This window comes from Jaculus jaculus, chromosome 4, assembly GCF_020740685.1.
Source record: "Jaculus jaculus isolate mJacJac1 chromosome 4, mJacJac1.mat.Y.cur, whole genome shotgun sequence".
NCBI lineage: Eukaryota > Metazoa > Chordata > Mammalia > Rodentia > Dipodidae > Jaculus > Jaculus jaculus.
Window position 1 is genome coordinate 86,829,238 of NC_059105.1, and position 19,647 is coordinate 86,848,884.

A 19,647-nucleotide genomic window follows, 5' to 3' on the forward strand; every position below is an offset into this window, starting at 1 on the left:
GGAATGTAAAATGGTGTAGTCACTATTGAAAATGACATGGAAGCTTCTCAAAAACTAATAATGGAATTATAATTAGAGCCATAGACTCCACTTCCAAGATGATTTAAAGCAGTTGAAAATAAATTTTCTCATCCATGTTCAGAGCAGCACTATTCACAATAGTCAAGAGGAAGAGGCAAATCAGTTGATAGATTAATGGTTATGTAAAATATGGTTCCCTCATATATGAAATTGAATGTCAATCCAAATCAAACTTTACAACATAATGGCAAGGGAAATAAGATAGACATAAATAAAATCCAGTGATTCTGCTTATATGAGGTTCCTAGAGTAGTCATATTCATGGAGACAGGAAGTAGGATCTCAGTGTCATAAGATGGGAGGATGAGGAGAATATTGCTGACTGGGAATGCAGTTTTATTTTGGGAAAAATGAAAACAGGGAATTTTGCAGTGAATGATAGTGACAGGTGACCAACAATGGAAATGTACTGAGTGCCACCAAACTATCCACGTAAATTAATTTAAATAACAAGTGTCCATGTTTGAAAAATACAACTTTATAATGAGTTTAGTTCTCCAAAAACTAGATTAAATGTAATCACATTCAAAATAATATGTAAGGATGCTTATTTCAGAGGCAAGACAAATGACTAAGTCCAGGTATGGAGAAGGGGCTGAAAGTGCTAAAGGCATGCAGAAACATTATTTGAGTACAATAAAAGCTAAGTTTTTCTGGGCATGGTGGTGCACTTGGGAGGCAGAGGTAGGAGGATCACCATGAATTCCAGACCAGCCTGGGTTACAGAGTAAGTTCCAGGTCAGCTGGGGCTAAAATGAGACCCTACCACAAAAAAACCTGATTCTCTGGGCTGAAGAGATGGTTCAACAGTTAACAGGTACGTGCTTGCAAAGCCTGAAGGCCTGAGTTCAATTCTGCAGTACCCATGTAAAGTCAGATGCAGAAAGGGCACATGTCTGGAGCTTGTTTGCAGTGGCATTAGGCCCTAACATGCCCATTCTTATTATATATCATCTATCTATCTATCTATCTATCTATCTATCTATCTATCTATCCATCCATCCATCTATCTATCTATCATCTATCTATTTTCTTTTCTTTTCTTTTCCTTTCTTTCTTTCTTTCTTTCTTTCTTTCTTTCTATCTATCATCTATCTATCTATTTAATCTATCTCTGCCTATTTGAAAATAAATAAATAAATATTTTTTTAAAAGATAAGGTTTGTAGATTTTACACCTTGACATTGCATATAATATATTGTAGGAGCTAGATAAATCTCTCTTTTTTCTTTATTATTAAGTAGAAATTTGTATGGACACATTATATGTTGGTAGCATTATTTTCCTCCTCCCTGCCCCCACTCCACTGAGGGTCCCCCCCCCTTACAGAGTTAATGGTATCCACATGGAGTAGTTGGTTATGAGAGCAGCAGTCAGTCTTTATGTGTGGGCGGGGGGCGGGCGGGCAATGTCTCTGGATATTCCCTCTCACCTGTGGCTCTTACATAACTGAAAGTATTTCTAGTCAGTAAATCTTGCTTTTCTTACTCAGAAGTGAAGCCATACTTGTGCGACTCACTCACCTAGCTTTCTCTTTTACTCTTCTTCTTCCTCCTCCTTTCCTTTTTCTCCTCCACCTTCCTCTTCCTCTTCTTCTTCTCCTTCTTCTTCTTCCTCCTCCTCTTCTTCTTCCTCTTCTTTTTCTTTTCTTCTTCTCCTCCACCTTCTTCTTCCTCTTTTTTTCTTTTTCTTCTTCTCCTCCACCTTCTTCTTCTTCTTTTCTCCTTTTTTTAAAATTGAGCTTTTTGAGGTAGTATTTCACTCTAGCCCAGGCTGAACTAGAATTCACTATGTAGTTTCAGATTGGCCTTGAACTCATGGTGATCCTCCTGTCTCTGCCTTCCAAGTGCTGGAATTAAATGCCTGTGCCACCATGCCCAGCTGAGTCACACTAATTTTTATCTTTTAAGGAAAAAAAATTACTTAGAAATAATTAACAGCATACACACATGCACACAAATGTGGGAAAATGGACAAAGTTATGAACTTACAATTCAAAACAGAGAATAATGAACAATTACATGAAAATCCTTTTGACATAAAATGACATGCCTTGAATTAAAGTATCCATCTATCTCTACTGTTTATGTTATGTCACTAAAATGTCAGTCATGGGTATCAATAGAAAAGAAGTAAATATAAGATGTCCTTACATATTTGAAAGTTCGAAATAGGACAAAACTTGGCCACTGACATAAAGAAACAAAGAGTTTGAGCATCAATACCAGCACAGAGGACACCAATAAAAGGAATATTAATTTGTCTCAGAATAGAAGAGCCAATTATTTCTGAAGAAAATGGAGAATGTGGTGAAACACTGTGGTCAAATTGAAGTGAGCATGAGAGGGAGTTAAATTCAGTTCTCAGGTTTTTTGCCAGCCAAGAGTTTATTCCACCTTCTGAAAGAGACTATAAGTTATTCTTTACCCTGGGAAAAGTAAGTCTTACAAGATTCAAAGAAACTAGTTAATATAAAATGAAACATTTCAGTAAACATGAAAGGTTGAGTGAAACTTTACCCCTTAGCTAATCATCACACCCTCATCTCAGTTCTGTTTAACCCACTTCGCCTGTTGTAAAATTAATGAACAGAAATATTTTGACATATGATAAATCAGAAACACTTGCTCTTCACAAGAAAAAAATGAACAGCCCTAGAGAAATTTCTAATAAATATTGGAACATGGGCATCCAACAAAATGCAATTTAAAAATATTATATTAATATGGACACATGGCATATTTCTCAATTTTTATTTGTTTTATTTTTTTCTCAATTTTTATTAACATTTTCCATGATTATAAAAAAAATCTCATGGTAATACCCTCCCTTCCCCCACTTTCCCCTTTTAAATTCCATTCTCCACCATATCCCCTCCCCACACTTCAGCACAGGGTCAAAAGAACATATGGTTACCAGAATATAATATTGTCAAAAATTGCTTCTGGCCATCTTATTCTGAAATCCTACTTGCCATTATTTAGTACACATGTATACAATATTTCCTTTAAATGTTTTAGTCTTGCTAATTTCAGAAACTTAAGAAATTTGATATAATTATTTATTAACACATAGCATTAGCATTTTAATCAGTATAAACTGGTAATGCAATGTAATAATGAATAATCAAGTTTAAATGAATACCTTCACTAATCAGATTTTACACAAATTACTTCCTAAGATACTGAGCTTAAATTTCAATGATTTATTTTCCTTTAAAATATAGTCCCAATTCTGAGTCAAGATGACATGTTTATGAAACAAAAAGTATTCAATTAAAACTGGTGCCTATCATTGCATGCATCAAATTCCATTATAGCAAAAACGTGCCTATACAGAACAAAAAGACAAGTTATCTATTATCTACTGTGATCAAATTATTGAGAATATTTTCAGATTACTCTTTGTCTCTCTATCTTCCTTTAATGTAATACAGAAAGTGATAGAGTATCTCATAAACATATTTTCAACCAGTCTATTTATACATAGGAAATTGATTCATGCATTAATTTAAAAAATATTGTAGGAGAGAAAAACTACACCAGGCTTTAAGCACTAAGTGGTTTTACCTGCTTTTAGCTGGTTAGCACACTCAGCATATCGGGAAGTCTGTCATCTCTGTAGCCATTGATAATAAAAACACAAATCAGATAGTCATTGATAAATAATTTTGTGTTTCCTGACACATCTTCCTTGTAGGAAACAAAAGAAAGTTATTAGATATAGTATTTCTTCCCTAGTGGCTCACAAATTGGACATGAAGTGACCTGTCTTCCCCACCCAAACACTCTTCCAGAAATATTAAACTATCCAAATAAGTGGAGAAAATATGTATTTTTTAAAATTTGGGACAGTGTCAAGATCTATTAGAAACTTTGCATGGACACATCATGTATTAGTACCATCATTTCCTCTTCCTTTCCCCCATTCCACTGAGGGCACTGCTCAATGGGATTGCTGGTATTCACCACTCACCATGGAGTTGTGGGTTGTGAGATGTGAGAGCATCAGTCAGTTATTGTAAGGGGGCATAGTGCCTGTAGACATTCCCTTCTACAATGTGGCTCTTACGATCTTTCCACCCCATCTTCCATAAAATTCCCGCAGCCATGGTGGGTGTGTTTTAAGTATACTTTAGTGTGCTCTCAGCAGCTTCTGGATTTCTACTTTGGTGTATTTTAAGTAGCCCCAGTGTGTGTCTCCATTACCCTGGTGCTGGTTGTCAGGCTCACCATAGAAGCAGCACTCTTGTTCATCTTGCCAATTCTTCCGTGGATTCACCTGGGCCTTGGATGATGGGCCAGGGCTTGTTTATCTCCTTGGTACCCACTGCCTTCTGAAAAAGAAAAACAGATTACCCAATGGAAAATTCAGTCAACATAGGTTAAGTTGGATATGCATTGTTAACTAACAGAGATTTTGATGGTTGTAGCCTCTTTTTTAGCCAAACACTGGTGGGAGCTTCTTGTTGGAGTCCATGATCTTGGTCTCTATAGGATTCTGACTTAGAACCCAGTTCAAGTTATGGGTTTCTTTCCATTGAGAAGACCCCTTAGCCAAGCGGAGAGTCATTGGTTACCCACCTAGGCTGGGTGCCACTATTGTACAGGCACGTACATCTTATCAGGTTGGTTGCTTTGATATAGGAGTGTCCCCTGATAACACATGCCTTTATAGATCATTTTTCCCAACCAGCTCATGTAGCAACTTTACATCTATATATGTGAAAACCATCTGAGAACTTGCTCCCAAATTCTAGCTAGAATTCTCAATATTCTGTATCAGCAGCATATGGGGTCTTGAACAATAGAGTCTGATTATTATTTTTACCTCAAGTAGGTAGTTAAGTGCTTTGATAGAAGCCTGTCTTGTTTTGAGGACCTCATAGGTCTCTGTGATCAATAGTTACATGTGGGTTATAACCACTTTCTGGTACTGAGATAGCCAAATGTTTTAGGATTAGGTTTCATCCCAACTCTCCAAAGCCCTTTTTTTTAAAAAAAAAAAAATTATTATTGACAGCATCCATAATTATAGACAATAAACCATGATAATTCCCTCCCTCCTTACTTTTCCCTTCACAACTCCACTCTCCATCATATCCCCTCCCCTTCTCAATCAGGTTCTCTTCCATTTTAATGTCATCATCTTTTCCTCCTATTATACTGGTTTTGTGTAGGTAGTAACAGGCCCTGTGAGGTCATGGATATCCAGGCCATCTTGTGTCTGGAAGAGTAAGAAGTAAGAAGTTTCAGGGTCTCTCTTAACAGACAATTCCTGCATATCCCTGTTGAGGATTATAGCTTTTACTCTGCTATACAAGAGAAAGCTTTCTATGTTACTAGTTGATTTTAGATTTAGTTTTGTGTGTGTCTTCCCCCTGCCTTCTGATTTCCCTTCCCCCCCAAATTTCCATCCAAATTATCTGTCCCTCCAGTTGTCTGTCAGGTATGTCTGCAACTTGCTGTGCCAGGCTAGGAACCAACCACAGATGGGGAGAACATAAGGCATTTGTCTTTCTGTGCTGAGTTCGATTACTATTCTCTGTTCCAAGTCCATACAGTTTCCTACAAATTTTATTGTATTGTTTGTTCTTTATTGCTGAAGAGAATTCCATTCTGTAAATGTACCATATTTTCATTATCCAGTCATCAAATGATGGACATCTGGGTTGACTCCAGTTCTTAGCTGTTGTGAATTGAGGAGCTTTAAACATAGTGGAGCAAATATCTCTGCAGTGAAGAGTCAAACATTTAGGGTAGATGCCCATATTGATTTCCATAGTTGTACAAGTTTGCACTCCCACCAGCAATGAAAGAGGGTTCTTCATTACCCACCTGCTCACCAAGATTTGTTGTCATTTTGAAAGATTGCCATCCGTTCTGGAGTAAGGTTGAATCTCATAGTAGTTTGAATTTATATTTCGCTGATGGAAAAGGATGTTGAACATTTTCTTAGGTGAGTATTAGCCATTTGTGTTTCTTCCATTGAGAATTCCCTATTCTTGCTCCATTTTTTGAATGGATTGATTTTTTTTATTGCTTAGTTTTTTGAGTTCTTTGTAGATTCTGGGTATTAGGCCTCTGTCAGTGACATAGCTAGTGAAGATTTTCTCCATTCTATTGGTAGTCTGTTGCCTCTGCTTATTATATGTTTGTCTATACAAAAGCATTTTAGCTTCAACCCACTGGTTGAGTGAATATTTAATTTCCTGGGCTACTGGTGTATTGTCAAGAAGTCTTCCCTGCCCCTGTATCATGAAGAGTTCGTTGTATTTTTTTTTTTCTCCCAGGCAATTAAGAGCTTTAGGTCTTATGTTGAGGTCTACAATCCATTTGGAGTTGATATTTGTGCATGGTGAGAGAAGTGAGACTAGGTTCATTTTTTTACATGAGATTACCCAGTTTGACCAGTACCATTATTGAAGATGTTGTCCTTTCACCAGTGAATGTTGTTGTTACCCTTGTCAAAGGCCTATTAGCTATAGTTGTTTGAACAAAGGACTGGGTCTTTACTTCTGTTCTATTGTCCATTGGCCTCTGTGTCTGTTTTCATTCCAATACCATGATGTTTTTGATTTTATGGATTTGTAATATAGCTTAGATGGGGTATGGTGAGGCCTCCAGAGGTGTTTCTTTTGCTGAGGATATTTATGGATATCTGAGACCTTCTGATAGTCACTGTAAATTTTGAGATTACTTCTATTTCTGTGAAGAACAATGCTGGGATTTTCATTGGCATTGCATTGATTCTTTATATTACTTTTGGTAGAATTGCCATTGCCACAATATTAATTCTATCTATCCAGGAACTTGGGAAGTCTTTCCATCTTCTCATGTCCTTTTCAATTTCTTTCTTGAATGGTTTTATATTTTCATTATAAAGGTCTTCCAAATCTTTGCTTAGTGCTAATCTAAGGTATTTGATTTTTCTTGTGGCTACTGAAAATTTGACAGCTTCACTAATTTCTTTCCTTGTATATATTTGTGTGCTGGTTTTGTTTCCTCCCACTTTGCTGAAGGAATTTATCACCTTTAGAAGTTTTATGGTAGTGTTTTCAGTCACATGTAATAGGATCATATCATCTGCAAATAGGGCTAGTTTGACTTCTTCCTTTTCAATTTGAATCCCTTTTATATATCTTTCTCCTGCCTTATTGCTTGGTCTAGAATTTCTAGTACTATGTTGAAGAGCAGTGGTGAGAGTGGGCACCCCTGCTTTTTCATGATCTTAATAGGAACTTCTAGAGTCTTTCCTAATTTAGTATGAGTTGGGTTTTAGATGCTCTGTATACAGCTTTTATTATGTTGAGATATAAACACTCCATGCCTATACTCTCCAGCACTTTGATCACGAAATGATTTTGCACTTTATTAAAGGCCTTCTATTTATGTATTGAAATTACAGCTTCTCTCTCTATCTCTCTCTTTCTCTCTCTTTCTTTCTCTCTCTTTTCTAACACTTTCATATTAGTTTTATATTATATTATATTTTCCTCATTTTCTTAGTGGGCACTGACCTGTAACACCCAGTACCAGCATGAGGCTTTCATCCACAATGAGCTTTGGATCAAAGAGACCTACAAGGTTTCCTAAAAGAAAGACAGATTTCTCTCAGAGTACTTGATGACCCACCAAAGGTTAGTGGTAAGACCCTACTGCTAAAGACACCATATGCAGTTGACACGTAAAATGGAATGGAATGGCTGGAAGCCAGAAGAGAGTCAGTCCCCAGACAGTCAGCACATCTAGTGCCAGAAGGTGCTACATGGGTGACTGGGGGAAAATGACAAATATCTGTTCAAGCAACTCATGGTCTAACCTACTTAGCAGCAACTAACCTGTTGTGATGCCCACGCAAGTGCAATCATGGCACACAGCCATGGTGGGGAACCAACTTCTCTTGATTTGGCTAACTAATCCCCTCAGTAGTACGGGACCCATAGCTGAAGCTGGGAAACAAGTCAGAACTATATCCAAACATAAGCCTACTCTCCAATATCAAGCTACCATCAATCATGGGCTAGAAGAGGGCCTATACCTATTAAGTTCTCTATAAAAAAGTAAGGGTTATCTCATTTGTCCTGGTGCTAACTTACTCTCTGTTGGATAATCTGCTTCTCTTATTCAGATAGATGTAGATCCTAAGGAGAGAGCCACCCCATCATACCTTAAAAGGGCCCCAACTGAAAATAAGGAAAATTGGCCAAACAAGCTAGGGTGCCGTTTTCTTGGTGAACCAGATACCAGCACAAGGGGGAAGGAGACCAACACAGATAAAAATCAATTCCTACCAAATCAGAGAGCCAGAGCCTTAGAGGCCCCCAACACCTCATTACTGAAGCAGACCAAAAATGAACCCAGCATGGCTCAGGGAAATTTTGCAGAAGAGGGGTGGAAAGAATATCAGAGCCACATGTTGGGTCATGATATGCAGAGACATTTATCTTACCCATAACTGTGGGCTAACTCCACAATGAACAACCCATATACCTCAACAAGGAGGGGCCAATGGGGAGGGGGTAGGTCACGGATGAGCCTAATAATAGTACCAAACTGACTGAACACAAAACTAATTAATAAAAAAATTAATTATAAAATAAAAATAATAAAATAAAAATTAAAAAAAGAAATTATCTTGTGTTTAAGAGTATTTTTGTGCTGTTTTCTGTTAATTTATTTTTGTATGTTGAACCATCCCTGCATCCCTGATATGAAGCCTGCATGTTCTAGATGGATAATGCTGTTGATGTGTTATTAAATTTGATTTGTGAGGATTTTTCTGCTCCTTTTTAAAAATTTATTTATTTGAGTGTGACAGAGAGAGAAAGAGACAAAGAGAGAGAAAGAGAGAGAGAGAGAGAGAGAGAGAGAGAGAGAGAGAGAGAAAGAAAGAGAGAATGGGCACTCCAGGGCTTCCAGCCACTGCTAACAAACTCCAGATGCATGTGCCCCCTTGTGCATCTCGCTAACGTGGGTCCTGGGGAATCGAGCCTCGAACTGGGGTCCTTAAACTTCACAGACAAATGCTTAACCACTAAGCCATCTCTCCAGCCCTGATTTGTGAGGATTTTGTTCAGAATTTTTGCATCCAAGTTCAATTATGGATATATGTCTATCATTTTCTTTTCTTGTTGTATCTCTGTCTTGTTTTGGTATTAGGGAGAGCAAGCTTCATAGAAAGAATTGGAGAGCATTCCAATTTTGTCAAATACCCTGAGAAAAAGTAGTTTTATTTTTTTCAATGAAGGTTGGATAGAATTTGTCTGAGAATTAATCAGGTTCTATACTTTTACTTTGGAGAAAATTTTAATTACATTTTTGGTCTCCAGGTTATCCAGTTTTGTGGAGTAGAAGTTTTGAAAATATGTCTTTTTAAATTATATTTATGTCTATTTATTTGAGAGAGAGAGAGAGAGAGAGAGCATGCCAGGGCCTCCAGTCACTGCAAATAAACTCCAGATGCATGTGCCCCCTTGTGCATCTGGCTTACATGGGTTCTGAGGAACTGAACCAAAATCCTTTTGCTTTGCAGGCAAGTTCCTTAGTCACTAAGCCAACTTTCTAGCCCCTGAAAATATATCCTGATGATTCTTCCAATTTCATTGGTATATATTTTGGTCTCCCCTTTTTCATTTTTAATTTTGTTAATTTGATCAATCTTGTTTATTGTTTCAAACAACCAGCTCTTTGGTTTGACAATTTTCTTAATTGTCTCCTTACTTTCCAATTCATTAATTTCTACTCTGATCTTATTCTGTTTGGAACTCTTAGGGTTAGATTATTCTTGCTTTTAGATGGATACTTAGGTTATTAACTTAACATCCCTGTCTTTTAAATGAAGACACTTGATGCTACAAATTTCACCCTTAGGATGGCCTTAATTGTGTCCTGTATATTTTGGTATACTGTATTTTCAGTATCATTCAGTTCCAGAAATTTTACAATTTACTTTTGTATTTATTTCCTCACTCATTCTTTGTTTATTACTGTGTTGTTCAATCTTTAAGATCAGCTGCAATTTCTGTTGTTTCTCTAGACTAAATGCATTGTTGTTCAGTATGATGCAGAAAGTTACTGTGGTGGTTTGATTCAGGTGTCCCCCATAAACTTAGGTGTTCTGAATGCTAGGTTCCCAGCTGATGGATATTTGGGAATTAATGCCTCCTGCAGGGAGTGTATTGTTGGGGGCGGGCTTATGGGCTTTATAGCCAGTGTTTGGCACACCCTCCTGTTGCTGTGGTCCACCTTCTGTTGGCCAGGGGGTGATGTCCACCCTCTGCTCATGCCATCGTCTTCCCCTGCCATCGTGGAGCTTCTCCTTGAGCCTGTAAGCCAAAATAAGTCTCTTTTTCCCAGAAGCTGCTCTTGGTTGGGTGATTTCTACCAGCAATGCGAACCGGACTGCAACAGTAAAGTGGTACCAAGGAGTGGAGTTGCTACTAGACACCTGACTGTGTGGCTTCAGCCTTTTGTAGCTGATTTTCAAGAGGAAAGTGGAAGGATTTGAAACCTTGGCCTAAGAGATGCCTTGCAGTGCTGTAAATACAGCTTGATGGTCTATCCTGGTCAGAGCTGAAAGACCTGAAGGCAGTAATAACTATGGACTGTGAGGTTCGGCTTATGAGGGTGAGAAAAAGTTTTGCCTGGACTGGGCTAGCAGTTTGTGTGAGAAGCTTGCTCTTGTGCCCATGTCCTGAGATGTTGTGCAGGGTTGCTTTGCATAGAAATGAACTGGTGTGTGCAGAGGGATATGGCACAGAAAGAAAAATCTTTGGGTGAACTGTTGCCTGTTCAGCTGCAACTGAGAGATTACAACCTTTGAGACTGGGCTAGCTGACCTGCGCTGGGGCAATGGAAAGAATGTCAACTCTTTAGAAGGGGCCTGAGTGCTCAAGGAGTGTCCTGTTCTTCAAAGTCTGCTTTATTCCCCCCTGGATTAACAAATTGGCACCCTACCTGGTATCGTGGAGTATAAGAAATGCTGGAAAGAGGGTCACTGAGTTTGCAACATGGTCTTGTTTTTTGGAAATGGCCATGGGCAGTGTGAAGTGGGTTTGCTGGTTGCCTGCACAGAGACCCCATGGGGCCATGAGGATGAACCGTGGCTTGCAGTGGAGACCCAGTGGAGATGCCGGGACCATGAGATGGCTGCCAAGGAGCTGCCGGCCCCAATGAAGTTTTCCAGGACTGTGAGTAGCCTAGCTGGAGGGGCGGAATTGGAATGCCAGAGACTTGTTGCTGGTTAGAATTATCGGACTTGAAGATTTGTCACTGGCTAGAGTTGCTGTACTTGAAGCTACAGAGTTTGATGTTTGCCCTGGTTGTTTTAAATCTTGTATTGGTTGAATGTTTCTTTGCTATGCCCAATGCCATCTTTTGCAGTGTGAATATTTATTCTGTGTCATTATGGGTTTTTTGAGGGGTTTTTTTTTGGTATTATGGCTCAGTTAAAATATCTTAGAATATGGGGATGTATGAACATCTTTGGGATTGATAAAAACTATGGGAACTTTTAAAATGAGATGAATGCATTGCATTTTACATCATGTGTGATTATCAGTTTATGGGGGCCAGGGGCGGAATGTGGTGGTTTGATTCAGGTGTCCCCCATAAACTTAGGTGTTCTGAATGCTAGGTTCCCAGCTGATGGATATTTGGGAATTAATGCCTCCTGCAGGGAGTGTATTGTTGGGGGCGGGCTTATGGGCTTTATAGCCAGTTTCCCCATGCCAGTGTTTGGCACATCCTCCTGTTGCTGTGGTCCACCTTCTGTTGGCCAGGGAGTGATGTCCACCCTCTGCTCATGCCATCGTCTTCCCCTGCCATCGTGGAGCTTCCCCTCAAGCCTGTAAGCCAAAATAAATCTCTTTTTCCCAGAAGCTGCTCTTGGTTGGGTGATTTCTACCAGCAATGCGAACTGGACTGCAACTTACATACATCATTTTTTCTGAATTTTTGGAGGCATGCCTTATGCCCTAATATATGATCTATTTTGGAAAAGTTTCTATGGGCTGCTGAGAAGAATATGTATTCTGTAGAATTGGGGTAGAATGTTGTGTAGATAGATGTCTGTTAAGTCTAATTCGTCTATGATATTGTTAATATATAAAATCCCTGTTGATTTTCTGCTTGGATGATCTGTCTAATGATGTTAGTGGGGTATTGATGTTCCCTACTATGAAAATACTGGAATTTATTTTTCATTTGTTATTGAGAAGGTTTCATTTTATATAATGTGGTACATCTGTGTTTGATATATGTAATTGTGATGTCCTCTTTTAGATCATGATGCATGATGAGTAAAAAATGGCCTTATTTGTCCTTTTTAATTACTGTTGTAGTTTATTTTTTCAGATATTAATATAGCCGCTATTACTTGTTTCTTTTTTCCATTTTCTTAGAAAATCATTTTTTATCCTTTCAGCCTGAGGAGGTATCTATCTTTAATGGTGAAGTGGATTTCTTAAAGGTAGCATATTGAATAGTCTATTTTACCGATCAACTCTTTTTACTTGTGTTAACTGTTTACTTGTATTAAGGCCTGAGGCCTGGCTTATTGCCAATCAGAGAAGGCAGCTGCAGGCAGGATATGTGTTGGCCTGTGTGTACCTGCCTCTAGGGAGCAAGATTTCTACAGAGGTTCCCTGCTCAAAAACAACAAAACAAAAAGTTAGCAGGTATTCTCCCTCTTTTAACTCTTATTAAAGATAGGAAGAACACAAGACTTGGGGTTCAAAAGTTCTGGGAGACTCCTCCTGAACTCCCAAATCCTGAATCAACACATGTGGGTATCAGGTGGTTCCTTACCTGCCCCACCAGGGAATAGAAAGCCAGAGCCTACTCTTGCTGTGCATGTGTATAGGGTCCCCGTCACCCTACACCAGCAGCAAGAGAACTGGGAGCTGGGGACTTGGGATTTGAGGCAGCAGAAGGCATGTTCACAGGGCACAAGTAAGGGGTCTAAGCAGCCCCACACCAGTGGAAGGGGAACTGGGAGCCCAAGAACCAGGATCGGGGAAGCTAGGAGTCCAGGTCTACTCACCAGCACATGTGTGCCCACAAGCACAGGAACTGGGAGTCAGACAGTGTCAAGTTTTAATCACTGTCCTTGTACATCTATATAATTTTCTTATTATTCTTGTCTTTCAAATAAACTTTCTTGAATTTCTCTGGGATAAGGATGATTTCTTCACTGCAGATCTAACTTTAATCCTTGAGTCAGTAAAAGAGAAAGTGACTCCATATCATGCTTTCAGACTGTTTTAGGAATGTTGCAAGTATTACTCCATACTGTTACCACAACAAGCATTAACTAATACTCTCTGAAATACTTCTGATTGTCAAAAGGCAGTAGAGCTAAAATTCAAATCCACTTATTTTTAACTCCAAAGTTCATTAATTCTCTTATTCCTTTATTTTATTGTGTGTGGGAAAACCAAGATGTGTAAGAAAATAATTACAATGCATTTTAAAATTTTGTAAATAAATAAATAATAACATTACTGTGTAGCTGTGGTGGTTTGATTCAGTTGTCTCCATAAACATGGATGTTCTGAATGCTAGGTTTCCAGCTGATGGAGATTTGGGAACTAACGCCTCCTGGAGGCAGTGTATTTTTGGAGGCAGGCTTATGGGTATTATAGCCAGTGTCCCCTTGTCAGTGTTTGGCACACTCTTCTGTTGCTATTGTCTGTCTTGTGTTGGCCAGGGAGTGATGCCCACCCTCTGCTCATGCCATTGTTTTCCATTGCCATCATGGAGCTTCCCGCAAGTCTATAAGGCAAAATAAACTCTTTTCCCCAAAAGCTGCTCTTGATCAGGTGATTTCTGTCAGCAATGCAAACCTGACTGAGCAGTAAAGTAGGTACAGGATTGGCATTGCTGATAGGCACCTAACTGTGTGCCTTTGGACGTTTGAAGCTGATTTTCAAGAGGAATATGGAAGGATTTGAAACCTTGGCCTAAAAGATGCCTTGCAGTTCTGTAAGTACAGGTTGATGGACTATTCTGGTCAGAGTTGAAAGACCTGAATGCAATAAGAACTAAGGACTGTGAGGTTTGCCTTATGAGGGTGAGAAAGAGTTTTGGTTGGACTGGGCTTGAAGAAGTTTGTGTGAGAAGCTTGCTGTTATGCTCATGTCCTGAGAAATTGTACAGGGTTGCTTTGCGTAGAAATAGACTGGTATATGCGGAGGGATATGGCATAGGAAGAAATCTTTGGGCCAGCTGATCTGCATTGTGACAGCAGAAAGAATGCAATCTTTTGAAGGGGCTTGAATGCTGAAGGAGTGCTCTGTTCTTCAAAATCTGCTTTATTTCCCCGCCCCTGGATTAACAAATTGGCACCCGACCTGTTATTATGGAATATAATGGAAATTCAGGATAGAGTTTGCAATGTGGTCTTGTGTTTTGGAAATGGGCATGGGCAGTATGAAGTAGGTTTCTGGTTGCCTGCATGGAGACCCCATGGGGCCATGAGGATGAACCATGGATTGCAGTGGAGATCCAGTGGGATGCCGGGACCATGAGATGGCTGCCAAGGAGAGCTGTTGGCCCCGATGAGGTTTGCCAGGACTGTGAGTAGCATAGCTGGAGGGGCAGAATTGGAACTCCAGAGACTTGTTGCTGGTTAGAATTATTGGACTTGGAGACTTGTTATTGGCTAGAGTTGTTGGAATCGGAGCTTCCCTCTGAGTCTATAAGCCAAAAAAACCTTTTTCTTTTTCCCCACAAGCTGCTCTTGGTCAGGTGATTTCTGCCAGCAATAGTAACTTTTTTTTCTGATTTGAAACATCCCTTCTTTGAGGGAAGTTCTCTAATATTTAGAAAGTAAATGATATTTACAAGGCAGAGTAAATAACAAAACTTACAAGTCTCAGCAAGTCTTGAACGTTGAATTAAGTTTACAATTCATACAAGGAGCTCTTGAGATGTAACTGTAAGGAATCACTCATGCTAGGGTAGACTGTGATAGTGATTTAGCTGCCTTTTAGCCATCCATACACATGTAAGTAACTCCTTACCCATATTCCTATAAGTAGCCCCAATAAAGTCACTAGTTTAGAATGCTAAACTCAAGTGGAATTATTTCTGTGAAATGTCATTGGTGCATTATCTGGGGTGAATAGACAACTGTTCATGTCATCCCAGGAAAAGTCACACAAGTATGTATTAGTCACCAGTCATTGATCACCTGCTATACATTATGTCATCTTCCCAAAACTTTGGAAGAATTGTCTTATTCAATCCTCATGAAAACCTTATCAATAAGGCAAGCCACTTCATGTTAAATGAGGTGAGAACCACCACTTAGGAAGACCCAGGAAATTACAGGGTCAAAGAATCAGTTAAATTTATATACAGTTTGATTAAGGAAGTCAAACTCTTACATCAGACGCACTACAAATCTATGCCACTTCTAATCCATTGTTTTCCTATTCATGTATATAAACATAAATCACCACCTTATAAAAGATACTATATGTGACCACAATGGACAATAAAGGAAACACATGGGAAATCCCTTAAATAAGAGTTTACTAGTTTTACACATATTTAGTTTGTAGGAAATTGGCATATATCTCTGACTTGAAATTTGCTAGTGTTTTCTATGGAAGGAGGGAATAAAAGTTAAATGTATCTGTTAAGAAAAAAAAACTATGCCATATGTTGAGTTCATCAAGGGAAAAAAATGTCAAAATAAATCTAAGAATCTGTGTTCTACTTACACAACTACAATGTTCTATGATTGACATATATAGAGATTATGGAGTCATTAAATGAATATGAGACAATAAGAGATATGGATGGAATTTTATACATATGTAGCATATACTTATTCAAAGATTCATTTCTTCATAACATATACTATACATATATATATTATTGCTCTAGACTTCTGATTCAATAATATTTTAGAAGAATGTCTACAATATTGCTTTTTCCAAGATTATCTGGAAAATCTAGCTAAATAAGACCCTTTTCATGTTTCCCATGAGTGATCAGTAAGGTTTCCTTCTACTTGGTTGAACAATGTGATATTTGGTCCTATGTTGATAAGATAGAGCTGTCAGTTTGTCCTTCCGTAGAAAATGCTTTTGATTTCATGCTCTGGATATGGAATTAAGAAATCCAATATATTTGGTCATTTCACTTCAGAAAGTACCTTGGCTAAACTGCTCCCTATATTCTCATTGCAGCATTAAATTACAGCCCTTAATTATGAGCATGAGCTCAGGAATTTTGGTATGAGAATAGATCAAATGAAAAAGTTATTTCTATTGATGGATAACAATCCTCTGAATCTTGAAAAGTCAAGTTTAATCTTTAATGAGAATGTTATAAGGTAGAAAAATAACTCTTTTGCTACAAAATATAAAAGACACTTGTAAAACTCTTAGTGATTCTCTGGGCTAGCACAAAAGCTTGGATTGGCCTGGATCAAAATACACAGGCTGGATTTGATTCACCAGAGGCAGGTAAATGGACAGGCTCAATTCCTCCCGGCACTACCCAAAGTGAATCATAACTACTTAACTCAGTTACTTCTTAATCTGCTATGGTCATGTAGCCTCCCTTATAAAATTTTCAAATATTTGCCTTTTATTTCTACTACCTTTGAACACCTCCTTGTTATCTCATGTGGCATACATTCTTCCCTCTAAAAGAGAAATCATTCCTTATAGCTAACTATTCTGACATGGAATTATGGTTGATATGACTTCAAAGGTCAACCCACTATACCTCAATGACCTAAGGGACTTTCCATCCTCAAGTTCCATAGCACCTTCCATTAGCACCACACAGGGGACCAAGCAGACAATGCACAGACCTTTGCAGGGGATTCTTCCAAACCACAGCAGATATCAACAGACTGATTTTGATGTCTACGAGGAGGGACAAAAACCTCAGAAGAGACAGCACAATGTTGAAGATGAGTACTGTCTGACTTCAAGACTTACTGCAAAGCTACAGTGAGTCAGATCACATGTGGCTTTTGAAAGGATAGATAGGCTGATGGGCAAGAACACCATGCCCAGAATGTTTATGCTATTAAAAATCAACTAATTTTCAACAAAAGACCTCTCACATTTAAAAACAAGATCTCAGAAAAAGACCTCCCGCCCTTCACAAAAATCAGTTGAAAATTAATAAAGGCCAAATAGAAAATGAAAATTATGACTCCTAGCAGGTAATAGTAAAAATACTAGATGGCTTTAGGGTTGTCAATGAGATTTTAGACACTGTTACAGTCAGGTTTGCATTGCTGGTACAAATCACCCAACCAAGAGCAGCTTGTGGGAAAAAAAGAGGTTTATTTTGGCTTATAGGCTCAAGGGGGAAGCTTCATGATGGCAGGGGAAAATGACAGAATGAGCAGAAGGTGGACATCACCCCTGGCCAACATAGGTGGACCATAGCAACTAGCGAGTGTGCCAAACACAGGCATGGGGAAACTGGCTATAACATCCATAAGCCCACCCCCAACAATACACTAACTCCAGCAGGCATTAATTCTCAAATCTTCATCAGCTGGGAGCCTAGTATTCAGAACACCTAAGTTTATGGGGACACCTGAATCAAACCCCCACAGATACAATGCCAAAATTACTATCCATGAATGAAAAAGGAATCAACAAATTACACTTCACTACTTGGGAATAAAACATGAAAAAGGCATATCTGGTATTATTAAGACTATTATTCAAAATAGACACAGAACATTTAAAACTAAAGAATAAGAAAACAACCCAGTTAACTGGAATTGGGACCCAAGTCAGAATTTTATGGAAACCAATGAAAAGCTCCCACTAGTCTTTAGCCAAAAGTGAGGTTACACACATCAAAATCTCACTAAATTAATAATGCTTATCCCCTTTAAGCTATCCTGATTTCACTCTCCATTGGAGAATCTGTTTTTCTTTTTCAGAAAGCAGTGAGAAACAAGGACAACCAAAATCTATTAACAAGACAAGAATAGGTAGCTGACTCCCTGACAGGAGATGAACCACCCCTCTCACATTAACTAGGATAAAGGTAAAACCATAGAAGAATTGACAAGATGAGCAAGGGTGCTGCTTCCATGGTGAGCCTGACAATCTATGCCAGGGTGATGGAGATAGACACTAAGGATATTCAAAATATATCAAAGCAGAAATCCAGAAACTGCTAATAGCTCAATACTAAAGTAGATTTAAAGCATACCCCCCACCCCCAAGGGATCAGGGAATTTTGAGGAAAATTTGGCCAGAAAGAATGTAAAAGCCACAGAGTGAGAGGTTATATCCAGAGGCATCCTCCCTCTCCTGCCCCTGCCAATGACTGGCTGCTGCTCTCACAACTCCTAACCTACAACCTGATGGAGAATAGCAGCAATCCCACTAAGCAGGGTCCTCAGTAGGGTGGAGACAAGGAGGAGGGAAATGACGATACCAACATATAATGTATCCATACAAAGTTTCTACATAAAAAAAAGGAATGAAGACTTTAATAAACATCTCTCCAAAAAGATAATAATAAGCATAAAAATAGATGTTTAACATTGTATGTCATCAGAGAAGTACAACTATGAGATACCACTACATGCCTGCAAAGTAGCCAAAACTCAAAACATCAACCAACCAGGTGTTTCCAAACATGTAGGCTAGCAGTAACCTTCATTCTGTACTTCTGTACTCATAGTAATACAAAGTCTTATAGCTACTTTGGAAGACAGGTTGATGTTTTCTTTTTACAGAAAAATATAAATATATCTTTGTCATATGATACAACAATCATGTATCTTGGTATTTACCCAAGGGATTTTTAAAAGTGATTTTTACACAAAAACTGCAAATAATGGTGATAGCAGCTTTATTCACAACTGCCAAAACATAGAAGCACTCACCACTTTTCTTCATTAGGAGACCATATAAAATGTGATGCACATGAGCAATGGATATGACTTAACCTTAAAAGGAAAAGAGATTTGAACACATCAAAAGCCATGGAACAATTGTTAAGTGTCCACTGCTAAGTGAAACACTGCAATAAGAAAATACACCTTACTTGATCAACCCAATGATATCTCTGCAAAAGGAAACACTATGAAAATAGAAAAAAAAAAAAGATTAGTTGTCAAGATTTAAGGTAAGATAGAGATGAACAAAAAGCAGACTACATCGTTATTATTTTTTTTTTAAATATGAAACACTTCATGATTTCACATGTCATCACTGCACAGGGGTCATGCTAATCTTCTCTATATTTTTCCAATTTTAGTATATGTGCTGCCAAAATGAGCACAGACTAGATTATTTTTAGGGCAACAAAATTACTTTGTACAGTTCTATAATAGTAGATATGTGTTATACAATTGCCCAAATTTATAGGATATGTTTCACCAAGAGTGAACCCTTATGTATGCTATAGATTTTTGAATAACAATGATTGGTTCATGTATCTTCAACAGTTGTAAGGAAAATACTACTAAGGTATGACAGAAGTAATACATGTAAGGAAGCTGTATTATATAGCACAAGTAATGAATGTAAGGGCTGTATTATATGGGAAACGGTTCTATTTT

At 38.3% G+C, this 19,647-nt stretch overlaps 1 non-coding gene across 1 annotated transcript; it reads right to left on the reverse strand.

Annotated features, from left to right (window-relative positions):
- Positions 1 to 19,260: 19,260 nt before the first annotated feature.
- LOC123460408 lies at positions 19,261 to 19,367 on the reverse strand. Its single transcript, XR_006636973.1, has one exon. It is a non-coding gene; the product is annotated as a U6 spliceosomal RNA (small nuclear RNA).
- Positions 19,368 to 19,647: the final 280 nt, after the last annotated feature.